This window comes from Lynx canadensis, chromosome B1, assembly GCF_007474595.2.
Source record: "Lynx canadensis isolate LIC74 chromosome B1, mLynCan4.pri.v2, whole genome shotgun sequence".
NCBI lineage: Eukaryota > Metazoa > Chordata > Mammalia > Carnivora > Felidae > Lynx > Lynx canadensis.
Window position 1 is genome coordinate 93,474,539 of NC_044306.2, and position 15,398 is coordinate 93,489,936.

Here is a 15,398-nt window from a genome sequence, read left to right on the forward strand (position 1 = left end):
TCATCCCACTAATAGTTGAGTTAAAAACAATGCACAAACAAACAGCAAATTCATAAATACAGAGAATACACTGCTAATTGCCAGAGGAGAGAGGAACCAGGGAAATGGGCAAAAAAGTGAAGGAAATTAAGACATACAAACTTTCAGTTATAAAATATGTAAGTCACAGAGATAAAACTATAACATAGGGAATATACTTAATAATATTGTCAAAATGTTGCATGGTGACTGATGGTAAATAAATGTATCATGGTGGGCACTGGGTGGTATATAGAATTGTAGAATCTCTATGTTGTGCATCTGAAACTAACAGAGCATTGTATGTTAGCTATATTTAAATAATATTTTTTAATTCTTAAAAAAAAACTCTCCAAGAAATGTTTAAAAAATGAATAAAATAAAATTGTGATAATTTGAGATTTTTATTCAATATTTGTTATATTTTGTACATCAATAATTAAAATTTATACAAATGTAAAATTGTTTAATAGTATGGAAAAATGCTTACTACACATTTAATATGTAAACTCTTAGCTTACAAAATAATATAAACTGGTAATTTTTTATGGTGTATATATTTACAGATATGCTTTAGTTAAAAAAATAAAACATACCCTTTTGTCTGTGTTTATAATAAATAAAAAGTATAAACATAAGAAATAAAAATTAAACATAATAGTTTTGTTAAAGTGGAAAGTGATATTTTTCATTGTGTTCCTTGGATCAAAATACCTTTTTATATTTGAATTATCTTTGATAGTTTGTTATTCATACACAAGATTTACATACGTAGGATAAATGCTTATAAATCATAGAATAGCATGAAAATAAGAAATTGCTTTATTTTAGGGACGCCTGGGTGGCTCAGTTGGTGAAGTGTCTGCCTCCTGATTTCGGCTCGGGTCATGATATCATGGTTGGTGAGTTCGAGCCCCACATCAGGCTCTGCACTGACAGCATGGAGCCTGCTTGGGATTCTCTCTCTCCTCTCTCTGCCCTTCCCTTGCTCATGCTCTCTCTCTGAAAATAAATAAATAAAATTTAAAAAAAAGAAATTGTTTGATTTTAATTGTTAGGTATTAGTAAGCAATAACTGAGATAAGATTAAGTTTCATGTGCCATTAAGTTCACCTTTGGCATCGCAGGCGTGATCAGAATTCTATTATTTCTAAATATTCTTTCTGGACTAATCTACACGCTTGCAGTAGTTACTTATTCCATGATGGCTATGATATAGCACCTGTGGATGGTGGCTTAAAACATTTTTTCAAAGCTGAGAAATTGCCATGGAATTACATTCTCTCTTGGACAATATATCTTTGCATAAACAAGACTACTGAAAGTAGGAGAAAATCCAAGAAAATACAGCATAGAAATAGTAACCAGAATTTTATATGCCTTCTCTCCCTCCTATTACTTTTTATTTTCATTTTTCATAAACATTGCATTATCTTCATATTAACTCTTGCACAAAATGAATGGTGTGTGTGTGCGTGTGTGTGTGTGTGTGTGTGTGTATGTGTGTGTAGTCATGGTTGTAATTTAAGAGTCTTTTGGGCAAAGGAATCACTGAACTGTAAAATATAAGTGACCCAGATTACTGCAGGGAGTCTTGCCTGCTGCTATTAACCCTTACCTCTGTAAAGTAAACCTGTGAGCAAAGAAAGATTCTCACAGCATGCTGTGACCAACATCAATGGGAGCAGAAAAGAATTATAAATAGATGTAGTAGGTAAAATGAAGACAAAAATCTGGATCAGGAAGCCTGAACACGAAATATCAAATACTTAAGTTTACTTACATAATAATTGACATCAAGTTTTAGCTTCACCTTTCAAATTTAGTTGATTCCTGAGTATGAAGAATAATCATTCATATATACAGTAATAAGGATCATAATAAAAAAGCGATTTTAGATATCGTAAACATAAACTCACGGGATTAAATATGATCATTTAATGGGGATTGATCTATAGTGAAATAGTATTATTAAGAAAATACTTGATCATAGTCTATATGCATTTACATTTACATTGTCCTATAAACCCCATCATTTTTTAAATAATACAGGAGGGAAATCCTTCCATGACCATTACAGTCCAAATATTCAAGTTAGATTTAATTCCTTGCTTGTTCTCTGACATTATATGTGCTTCTTTTACATTTTTGAGAATTAATTTAAATCCCATCAACATATAAAATTCCCTTTGTATTTAAAACAATATTAAACAAGACATATATTTTTATTTGATTAATCTTCTAAAAAAGAATAAAACTTACAGTCATAATTATAGAATTTTTCTGAGTGTCAGAGACTCTGAGAAAGGAAGTCAACCTTTCTGCAAAGGCCACTGAACCAATTTATAAGTGATCAGCCATCCAAGAAATCTGAAAGTTCTGGTTTTATTTATTCACTGAAAGGAGACAGAGCTTCCCATATTTATTTCACATTCTTAAGACATGACAAGAAATTCCTTTTTCTTAATGTGACTAAAACTGCGAACTTCCAATTTGATATACCAGTAATGCTAGTCTTCCTCTATATTACCCGTTCCAAGTTTCAATACTTTTATTCAGTCTAATAATGCCTGAAAGCAATGGAATCAACATAATCATAGAAGTGGTTTCTATAGTAACTTTTATCCTGATGATAGTTCATGTTTTTAATGACCTTTATACCAACTTGTTAAGATGAACAGAAAAATTGTATATCATCATAATATAATTGGGCTTGCAAATCCTCAAGGATTATCTTTTAGAATGTCCTTAACTTACAGCTGTGTAAACATGGGGCTGCAGATGGTTTAGTAATTCAAAGAAGGTCTTAGAACGATTGCCATGTTAAGACTAGTGTCAAAGACTGACTTTCAATCATTCAACCAGTATCCATTATTATTTCAGAATCTACCTTAAATAATAAGAACAGAATTTTAGAATTGGTTATTGCATTCATGATGTTGTGCAACCATCACTGCTATTTGTTTCTGAACATTTTTATCACACTAAGTAGAAATTCAGTATGTATTAAGCAATAACTCATCATTCCTGCCTCCTCTAGTCCCTTAATCTATCCTGCCTCTATGAATTTGTTTATTCTAGATATCTCGTATAAGTGAAAACATACCATATTTGTCCTTTTCTGTATAGTTTATTTAATTTAACATAGTGTTTTCAGGTCCATCCACATTGTAGGGTGTATCAGAAAAGAACTTCATTTCTTTTACGGCTGAATAATATTCCAGTGTGAGTGTGAGTGTGTGTGTGTGTGTGTGTGTACATTTGTTTATGTATTCATCAGTTGATGTACACATGTTTCTACCTTTTTTTATAAGTACCTATTTAAATCCCTATTAATTTTTTTTTTGTGTGTGTATATACCTGAAAGTCAAATGGCTCATCATATGGTAATGTCATGCTTTACGTTTTGAGGTACCATCAGACTGTTTTCCACAGCGGCTACACAATCTTATGTTACCACCAACAATGCACAAGTGTTCTTATTTCTTCGCATCCTTGTCAATACTTTTGTTTTCCATCTTACTTAGTTGTCAATATTGCAGACATCCTAGTAGATATGAAGTGGAATCTCACTAATTTGAATTCCCATATTGACTAATCATGTTGAGCATCTTTTCAGGTACTTATTGGTCAGTTGTATATATACTTTGGACAACTATCTATTCAAATCCTTTGCCTGTTTTTAACTGGCTTCTCTTTTTGGCATTGAATTGCTCTTTATGTATTCTGGATACTAAATCCTTATCAGATATTTATGATTTATAAATATTTTCTCTAGTACTGTAGGTTGTGTTTTGATTATAGTTTTAATATTTTTATAAAGTAATTCATGTGAGATTTTTTATTTAAAAATGACATATTGTAAAAAACTAGCAAAGTAACACTAAAATTTATTAAATGAGTTAATGTAAGTTTTAGAATTACTAATGGGAGCACATGCTGTATTTGAAAATTCTTCCTGGATCTCCTTCTGTTAGAAAGAGACTATTCTAGGGCACCTGGGTGGCTCGGTCAGTTAAGCCTTCAACTTCAGCTCAAGTCATGATCTCCCAGTTTGGTTGGTAAGTTTGAACCTTGCACTGGGCTCTTTGCTGACAGCTCAGAGCCTAGAGCCTGCTTCAGATTCTGTGTTTCCCTCCCTCTTCCCCTCCTCTGCTCATACTCTGTGTCTCTCTGTCTCTCAAAAATAAATAAACATTTTTAAAAATCTTAAAAAAGACTATTCTTATTTGCCTGAGATATATTCAAATTCAATCATTCCAATAAATGTTATGAGTCATGTTAATCAGCTGTTACTTATGGAAATTCTTCTTAAAGAGATACTCAATAAGTATACAAATCATGAAAAATTCTTGCACAAGTTTTTAGCAAACTATAAATAAAAATTACCTTCCTTAATATTATGATTAATATATTAGAAAACTATCACAAAAATATTATGTTACACACACAACATTATGCTAAACTTGAGAAATATTACTGCCTGTTAAATACAGAAGAAGATAACATGACTATTGGTCACTTGATGGTCAACATTTAGCAGAACATACTAAGCAAAACTTGAAGGGTAAAAATATAATATAAATTACTAAGAAGATAATGTTATGCATAAGGACTCCCAGATGAAAAAGTTTGCACAGAAAAGTACCTACCTTCAAAAATTCAGATGGCCATTCAATGAGAAAGAATGAAATATGGCCCTTTGTAGCAACGTGGATGGAACTGGAGAGTGTGATGCTAAGTGAAATAAGCCATACAGAGAAAGACAGATACCATATAGTTTCACTCTTATGTGGATCCTGAGAAACTTAACAGAAACCCATGGGGGAGGGGAAGGAAAAAAAAAAAAAGAGGTTAGAGTGGGAGAGAGCCAAAGCAAAAGAGACTCTTAAAAACTGAGAACAAACTGAGGGTTGATGGGGGGGGGGGGGGGGGGGGTGGGGGATGGGTATTGAGGAGGGCACCTTTTGGGATGAGCACTGGGTGTTGTATGGAAACCAATTTGACAATAAATTTCATATATTGAAAAAAAAAATTCAGATGGCCATTTCACCATTAAAGCCATTTTGGTGACAAAAACAAAACAAAATAAAACCTTACGATACATATACGCTGATATTTTCCAAGTCTGTCTTGGGTGGTTTTTCTCTGTTTAAGTTTTTAAAGCAGAAGTTCTCAAGGTCAGAAAATATTCTTGTTTAGTTTTAAGAGTTCATCGATTTAATATGTCCAAGAATAAAACACAATTAAATATTTGCATAATACGAGTAAGTATTCTTTTCAGAGCATTCTGATGATTTAAATATTTTTGCATTGATCTAAATACTCCTTTGTGATTACATAGAGTAAATATATTCTATCCAAAGGTGCACCCTGTGCCATGAATATATTTGCTAATCTAGAAAAACAGAAAATATTTTCAGTAGAAATGACATTCTATAATAGGTTAGTTTCCTGAAAACTTTGGGAACAAAGAGAATTTTAAAACAATATTGGTAAAACTGACCCAATAGTACAATGAATAAATTATTATCATCTCTGTTGTTCAGGTGGCTAATCTGTGAGTTTAAGAGGTTAATAATTTGTCAAAATATAAATGAAAACAAGACTGATTCTCCACACAGTCAGTGCTTCCATCAATTCCATTGTTTTTGCAACAATTAAGGACAGAAAACAGGTTTTGAGAGATAATAATAAGAGCTTGTTGATGATTTCTTGTGCTGGAATAAAAAGAGACAGAGGTAGATACGTTAGATGCTGGATAGATAGATAGATAGATAGATAACAGATAATTCATTGTATGTGTGCTTCAAGCCACAGTTACTGGACTCAGTGTCTTAAACAGAATATTACTAGGTAATTTGGTTTTTTTTTTGAAAGTAAACTTGAATAAGATATTTAAGAAAAGATAAAAGTATACATCATCACTAAGTGGGTTTATTCCAAGTATGTAAAACTGTTTCAATGTTCAGAAAAATTAGTATAATCAATCAGATCATCAGGCTAAAAAAAAAATCACACCCTCAAATGAATAAAATCAGAAAAAAAAAAAAAACAAAATCTAACATCCCCTTTCATGATGATGGAAAAAAATGGAAAAAGAACAAAGACAACAAAAAAACCTCTCAGCAAACTAAAAATAGAGGGGAACTTCCACACCTCAAAGTGTGAGGAAATGGCATTCAGATTCACCAAGTCTTCCATGGTGTTTCTCAAAGCAGGACTGTCCTTTTCATTCATGAACAAGAAACATAGAGTGCCAAGACCTGTCCTTGTGTGTCCTCTTCAGCCAGTGGAGCTTTTTTGAAATCTGGGTCCTGATGAAGTGCCCAAATTGTTTCAGGATGGTGGTGGGGAAGCATTCCAGAGGACTTGTCTCACCTATTCCATAAAGGATGGCCCCAAAGCAAGATGGACCAAAAAGCACATTCCCATCCACAGTCTTCTCGGAAAGGCTAGAGATTTTCACGGAAACGATGGCTTCTATGATGGGGTCCAGCACCATGATGAAGAGGAGGAAAACTCATCAAATTTGTGGAGACCAGAGGAGGAAATGGTGGCAGAGGCTGCTGCACTGTGGTTTGCTTTCAGTGGGGCCGGCAGGTCAGTGACTCCAACAAATCCCAAGGCAGAAAGAAAAGGCTCTGATTCTCTAAGACTCTGCAGCTTTGGAAATGCTAAGCAGATTTTATGACAACCTACAACTCAGCAACCAATTGTGAAGCATTTTGCTACACTTGTGGAAGGCATGGTGATTATGTTTCCATCCAGATGGCTGACAGGCTAACCTGAACACAAAGGCGTAGACAGCCCTTTTACACTTCCTCGGTTACACGCTTCCAATAAAACTTTTTCTAAATTGCCCCTTGGCCTGAATGGAAATAAAATGGTGATTAAAATATAGTTTTTAAAAAATTTTTATCAAAAAATTTTGATAAATATCATGTACAAAAACCCTATATCATACTTAATGGTGAGAAACTAGATGCCTTCCCCTAAGATTGGGAAACAAATCGATGGTCCCTGTCATCACTTTTATTCAACACCATACTGGAAGTCCTAGCTGATGGAAAAAGTTAAGAAAAGAAAAGACACACATGCTGTGAAGGAGGAAATAAAACTCTCTCTATTAACGGATGATATGATAGTCTGCGTTGAAATCTGTAAGAATCAATATAAAAATTCCTGGTACTACTGAATATAGCAAGGTAGCAGCATACAAGGTTAATTTGAAAAGCCAATTGCTTTCCTTTGTACTAGCAATAAATAAATTTAATTTGACATTTAAAAATACAACATTATGCACAAAAATTAGATGACGTAAGTGAAAAACTTCTTAAGTATGTACAAGGACTATATGAAAAAAACTACAAGACTTTGATGACAGAAGTCAAAGGTCTCACTAAATAGAGGGATATTGTATGATCATGAATAAAAAATTCAGTATTGTTAAGGTGTTATTTCTTCCAAACTTGATCTATAGAGTCTACACAATCCTATACAAAATCCTAGCAAGTTATTTTGTAGATATCAACAAACTGATTCTAAGATTTATATAAAAAGACCCAACAATATTTAACACAATGCTGAAAAAGAAGAAAAAAGTCAGAGGATTGACATTACCAAGCTTCAAAGCTACCGTAACCAGCACAATGTGGTATTGAGAAAGAATAGACAGATCAATGAAATAGAATAGAAAGCACAGAAATAGACCCACACAAATATAGTCAACTGATCTTTGATAAAAGAGCAAAGGCAAATCAATGGGGAAGTCTTTTCAGCCTATGACACTGGAGCAGTTGGATATCTACATGCAAAAAAATAATAATAATCTATATACAGACTTTACATATTTCATAAAAAGTACCTCAAAATGAATCACAGATCTAAAATGTAAAATGCAAAAGTACAAAACTCTTAGGAGATGATAAGTGAAAATCTGACTTTAGATGTGGCAATAACTTTCCAGATAACAACATTAAAAGAATTATCCATGAGTGGAATAAATGATAAGTTGGACTTCATTAAAACAAAAACTTCTGCTCTGCGAAAGACACTGTGAAAAGCATTAAGACATAAGAGACTAATAGGAGAAAACAAATATCAGATAAAGACAGTTATCCACAATATATAATGGACACTTAAAACTCAACAATAAGGAATCAAAAAAATCCAGTTAAAACTGGGCAAGAGATCTGGACAGAAACCTCAGAGAAGATGTACAAATAGCAACTAAGCATAGGAAAAGAAGCTCAGTATCCTATGTCATCAGGGAATTGCAAATGCAAACCACAATGATTACATCACTACACACTTAGAGTGGCTAAAATCCAAAAACAAGCAACACCGAATGCTGACAAGAATGTGGAACAGCAGGAAATCGCATTCATTGCTGGTGGAATGTAAACAGTACAGTGACTTTGGAAGAGAGTTTGGTAGTTTCTTACAAAGCTAAATAGTCTTGTCAGATGATTTCATAGTCATGTGCCAGTTTAGGTGAAAATTTGTAGCACATTACTAAGTGAAAGAAAACAGTCTTAAAGACTACCTACTGTACAATGGCAAGTATATGCCATTCGGGAAGAGCAAAACTAAAGGAGTAAAAGATAAGTAGTTGGCAATTCGGGGTTTGGGGAGAGGATGAATCATCTATATGGTAATGGATTAGAGTTGGGACATCAGTAAGAACTCATTTTTCACTTGATGTAATAGTAGATGGCTATATAAAGAGCTAGTATTTACAGATATCTGTATATATACAAAGTTTAGTCTATACTAACTATAACTATATAAATATAACAGACTATATTTTCAAAATGACACTCCAGTAGCAATGAACATGCCTAATGCCCAGATCTTGATTTTTAATACCATTAGCTAATAAAAGGAATGAAGGCTCCGTGGAGAAACACTAATGTTAGGACTGGGGTAGGAAATACACAGGATGAGCCTTGAACATGTTGTCTTGCCAGAAAGTAAGGAAGTGCTCAAAAAACACCCACATCCACATACCCCACACCCTGCCTCCAACCACAATCATGCTGTCTAATGGGGTATGTTAAAGAGACACAGGATCCCACTGAAAAGAGCACCTAATGGCCAAAGTGAGAATGATATATGCAACAAAATAAACATGGCATTATTGGATTTTAACCCAAATTATAAAATAACTATCCATATACTCATACTCTTAAAAAACCATCCTATAATATTCTTAATACTCCTCTAAACTGGTAAAGTCAGTCAGTGGAATTCTGAGACACTTTCATAGCCAGGAAAACCTAAGGAGACAAGACAACTAATGATATGTGGCATCCTGGATGGGATAATGGAACAACAACAAAATACATGAGCTAAAATCTAAGGAGATCTGAGTAAACTATGAACTTTAGCGAATAATAATGTACCAATATTTATTTATTTGTTTGCTTGTTTGTTTATTTACTATAGCAAAATGTACCGTTACCTTATACTAAAATAAGATGTCAAAAACAGGGAAAATTGTGTATGTCTATAGCGGGGCATATGTGGGAACTCTCTATACTACCTTCTTAAATTTTCTGTAAATAGAGTACTGATCTAACCAATAAACCTATTAATAAAAAAAAACAACTACCCGTATTTCACCACCTCCATGGAAGTATAGCTTATTTTCTTTCCAAGTAGTAATTTATAGTTCAGAAAGATACAATGGAATAAAAGTTTTAAAAATACACATAATTTAGTTTTTAATTACTCTCCAAATACTGGCTTCTGATACTAGGAGAAAATGTGCATTAGTAAGATGAAATAGAAAGCTTACATTGTAACAGATCAATTGACAAATGAACAGATCAACATGGCAAAATAGCATTGCAAGTTTTTGAGGGTGGGGGCGCTCACCATTATTTGAGGGCTTTAGGGAAATTTGGAAACAGATTTGTACATATATAAATTAAGTCATATTACATTGTACAAATATATATTACATAGATATTCAATATATATATACATATACATATAATTGGTGTATATTATGAACAAGATGTATGTTTTAATTTATTATTGATCTTCTTTATAAAATAATTAAAATTGTCAAAGATGTGGGTTTATTTCCTAAATTATTTTATATTACAAAGATCAATCACCCATTTTAATAAACTTCAGTTTATTACCTCTTTGCATTTAATATTTTCTTAATCTGTGTATTTAAAGCAATAATATGCATTTTTAAAGTCTTATTTTGTAATTTGAACTTAATAGCAATAACGATTTAATTTTTACTTGCTTGCAAATAATGTATTGTTCTTTCGAGAACATTTTTCTCAGTTATCAGTGTGACAAAAACTCCCTGTAGAATTTCTTAAAAAATTATTTCAATGTTGCACAAGTGAGCAACTTAACTGCATTATCCTAATTTTTTCTTTATCCTTTTAAAAAAAAATTAATGTTGGGGCGCCTGGGTGGCGCAGTCGGTTAAGCGTCCGACTTCAGCCAGGTCACGATCTCGCGGTCCGGGAGTTCGAGCCCCGCGTCGGGCTCTGGGCTGATGGCTCGGAGCCTGGAGCCTGTTTCCGATTCTGTGTCTCCCTCTCTCTCTGCCCCTCGCCCGTTCATGCTCTGTCTCTCTCTGTCCCAAAAATAAATAAACGTTGAAGAAAAAAAAAAATAATGTTCATTTTTGAGAGAGACACAGAGTATGAGCTGGGGAGGAGGAGAGAGAGAGGGAGACAGAGTGTGAAGCAGGCTCCAGGCTCTGAGCTGTTAGCACAGAGCCAGACATGGAGCTCAAACTTAACAAACCTCAAGATCATGACCTGAGCCGATGTCAGATGCTTGACTGAATGAGCCACCCAGGCAGCCCTATCCTATTTTTTTCCTAATGAAAATGACTTATCCTTTCCCTATTATCAGAGCACTGTGAGTTCATATATCAAGAGGTAGGCTTAATAAATCCTCTCTCCCTAAAAGCTCTCCTCAGACCAACCATTAAAAAATTGCAGCTTTTTGTTTTCAGTTAAATACAACATTTTGTGTATATAACATATTACTTAGCAAATATCATGCATGATAAATTTTATACTGAGAGTGCTAGTCTCGGTGAAAAGATGCTAAATCTTGAATGAGGAGCTTTTAAGATAAATTTGCAGTGGTTTATGCCTTATACTGATAAATATATATATATATATATGTATATAATATTCATATATTGATAGATATATTTTAAGTTTACTATGTAATTAAATATTTAATGGAATTATTCTTAATGATTAGAGATCATGTTTCCATACTCGAAATGACATTTTTTATTCTAAAGAAATATGTTATATGTATTCATCAATCACTTAAATGTGCTATACAAAAATATGTACCATTAATGCAAATCTGTGATGTGAGGAATAAATAGTATTATAATTGGGTACCTTTAAATATATGATTGAAATACTTTAAAGCAAAATTATGCTGGCTACATTTTATATACCTTTGGATATTCAAGATGTATTATATTTATTAAAAAATGATATTTGGGGCGCCCGAGTGGCTCAGTTAGTTAAGTGTCCAACTTCGGCTCAGGTCATGATCTCGCAGTTTGTGAGTTCGAGCCCAGTGTCAGTCTCTGTGCTGACAGCTCAGAACCTGGAGCCTGCTTCACATTCTGTGTCTCCCTCTGTCTCTGCCCCTCTGCTGCTCATGTCCTGTCTCTCTCTCTCAAAAATAAAAATAAAATCAACATTAAAAAATGTTTTAAAAATGATATACATTGGGGATACTATCTATTTTATAAAGTCTTCAGAAACTTTTGACTGAATATTTATAAACATACATGCACACTAATACACACACATGTATATACACATATGGATTCAAATAAGTCATTTAGTTCATCTATTTATGAAAATATGAATTTACACTCCTTGACAGAAACTATGGTTGACCCAAGTGCTCAGAAACGAGAGAGAAGATACTTCATTTACCAAACAAGCACATCTTGTTGAGATCTCAGCTCTGAGGACTGTGAAGAAAGCGTGGTGAAGATTCTGTTCTGATGAGGGTGGGGAGATTGGCAAAGAGACCTCTGACCTTCAGAGGCAATAGGCAGGAGCCATCATTCAGGATATATTCTACATACTGTAAGTTGGGAGTTTCAGTGTCTGTGTCCTATGATAGCACAGTGGTAAGGGCTCTGCTGAGCAGTGGGGTACCTTGTGCTACAGGTACTCCTTTTTATGTAGGCTCCGGGTTGGAGACTGTAGCTCAGCTAGAGGTTCTCAGGCTATGTAATACCCTTTAATAAGTGTATTTCCTTCTTGGGGGAAAAAAGAGAAATGAGCAAGTAGAAGAAATGGAAAAAATAATGTATCTTTGAAAATTACACACTCTCCTTTAAAGTTGTTTTTTTTTTTTTTTTTCCTAGTCCAATGCTTCTCAACAAGGGAAGCAGGGCTCGCTTGGGGACCAGTTGACAACGTCAGCAGACATTTTTGGTTGTCCTAACCTGGTGGGTGTTGCAACTGGCATCTAGAGGGTGGTGGGCATGGATGCTACTAAACATGTTGTGATGTACAATTAAGACCCCTACAACAAGAAAATTATTGGGCCCAAATTTCAATGGTGCTATGTTGAGAAAATCTGTTGTGGGTGGGGGGGGGGGAGGAGGGATAAAAATTCTAGCAGGCAGAGTGTGTCTAATGGCACTTAAACAATTTTAGAAACAATATATCCAATACTCAACTTTATGTTTTGTATAATAAGCAGCCTGCTGGCTTCACAAAGCTTAGGTAAAATCTATTACAGGTGTGATTGATATGTGACAGCCTGTTTGATGCTGAACCAAACAGCAGATGGACAATGGAATCTTTAAACTTATAGGTAGATGTGCTCATGTGACTGTAAAAAAACCAGAAATGGCAAAAAGACTGGGTACAGCATTAAGCTTTCCAGCATCTATGAAATGGACATTTAATTCATTTATAAATGTATAGGCCATTGTGGTCTCTGCAGGCCTCTTACAGATGTGCCTGAAAAATGAGTGGAGTCAAAGCAATGAAGCAGGAATCATGCGAAATAAGAGGATTTCCATTTGCTACATTAAAACTTTGAATAGTGGCTCAGTTGGTTAAACGACTGACTTCCGCTCAGGTCATGATCTCGCGGTTCGTGAGTTCGAGCCCTGGGGTAGGGCTCTGTGCTGACAACTCGGAGCCTGGAGCCGGCCTCAGATTCTGCGTCTCCCTCTCTCTCTGCCCCTCCCCCACTTATCCTCTGTTTCTCTATATCAAAAATAAATAAAATGTAAAAAAAAAAAAGAAAATTAAAAAAAATTTCAATTGTAAGCTTTTAACTTTTCATATGTTTAAGTAAGTCAAAATTATAGAATATTAAAATATGATAATAATAAATTAAATACATATTTGAATAAGTTTATTTGGCAATACAGTGAAATTTATCTTTAAAATCACCAAAATGTCAATTAAATTTGGAAAACTATGTAACTAACATCAATAGGTTTATAAATCTATCAAAAAATGAATGTCAATTGTTTGTATGATTTAGATAACATTTGGGGCTTTGTAGTTATCATACAAACGTAGACTCAGAAAAAATTAACTTATTTTTAAAACAGTCATTTTTTTTTTTATAAAGTAAACTATCATAGAGTTTTAAGTCCTACAGCCTTCCTATTCTTAAAATGTTCTATTCTTTCAGTGCCAAAAAGACTAATGAGATGGAGAAAGGATAATACAGTATAATATATATCCATACCAGTAATGCAATGAACTCAGGAAGGTAGTAAAAAAAAATCAATTAATTTTTATGGGTGTTTTAAGATTTCAATCTTAAATGGTTATTTTCAGAGCTATGTGTAAATGTTAAGATAACACAATGTAAAAGAGCAGATGGTCTTTTAAAGCATATAATCTGCATATAGATTCAATACTATTTTGATAATTTTCACATAACAAAACCCTTTGTAACTATCAGAAATCTAAATATACTTTAACTCGAGATGCACAAAAAACCTATGTCTCAAACAATTAATTTTAAAATTACGTTTCTTATCTATCTTTAACTGCTCCCGTTAACAACACAGGCGCACAGTTCAGTGATCACATCCATGATTTAAAGTAGAATGCAGGGTCGATTATTTTGTCTTTAAAAATAATAATTACTTGCAAGCATTTATTAGTGTAGGACCTAAAAGAATGAAAAATCCGAAACACGTGGTTTCCATCCAAATACTAAAGAAGGCATCTGATTTTTGTGAGTACAGGAACCTAATTTTCGCATTCCTTTAGTCTATCCTGAAGAAAAAATTAAATGAAAATATCATACAGTGTGTCTACATTGTACCATTTTGAATCCATTACCTATATATCTGAGAGGGGTCTCAGATACTATTTCAATCACTTTTAAATATTTGAATTGATAATTGTGACTACCAGGAGACTGTGCAACACAAGTCACCAAGATGGGGTGGGTTTTTCTTTTTTTTAATCTTTTGAGGCAATTTTCTCTTCAATCATAAGATTCCATATATCTTTGTGATCTTAGGGAAGGCCTGTGAGATGTAAGCCAATCTTCTCAAGCTTTAATAGGCATCCACATCACTTGAGGAGGTGGTTCAAGAGCAGATTCTGAAGGTCCAGAGTCGGGACTGAGATTGTGCATTTCCACACACACTTGATTGATGATGACTATGCTGGTCCTTCCTGCTGACACTGCATTTTTGTGAGGACAAATTGTAAAATGAAATGACTGCACAGTACTTAGCACCACATCTGAGATACAGGAAAAATAATATGTATACACTGCTAGCCAGCTATTATGTTGTCAAAGAATGTATAAATAGAAGATGCTAGTTTACTGGTTATTAAAAAATAACTACTGCATCTGTTATCATTTTGCATATGCATCTTCTCTTGTTCTCAGTTCTTGTTTGTTTTTCTCCATAGTTATAATTTTAAGCTTAACTGGTCATGAGGTGCCTGGGTGGCTCAGTTGGTTAAGCGTCCAACTTCAGCTCAGGTCATGATCTCATGGTTGGTGAGTTCAAGCCCCGCATCGGCCTCTATGCTGACAGCTTGGAGCCTGGAGCCTGTTTCAGATTCTGTGTCTCCCTTTCTGTCTGGCCCTTCCCCTCTCAAGCTCTTTTTCTCTTTCTCTCTCTCTGTTTCAAAAATAAATAAACATTAAAATTTTTTTTACAAAATTAAGTTTAACCGAACATTTTTTTTTTCTTTTTCATATGCATGACCTATTAAGAGAGTCAAGTTAATTTGGGGGAGATTTAATTTTTCTCTGTTCTTGGAACATGTATTATTCAAAGCATCATCATTCTTTTTTTTTAAAAGAGTTTTATTATTTTTTTTAACATTTATTTATTATTGAGAAACAGAGAG

At 33.8% G+C, this 15,398-nt stretch overlaps 1 pseudogene; it reads left to right on the forward strand.

The window, feature by feature from the left end:
- Nucleotides 1-6,193: 6,193 nt before the first annotated feature.
- On the forward strand, nt 6,194-6,712 carry LOC115513012 (annotated as a pseudogene).
- Nucleotides 6,713-15,398: the final 8,686 nt, after the last annotated feature.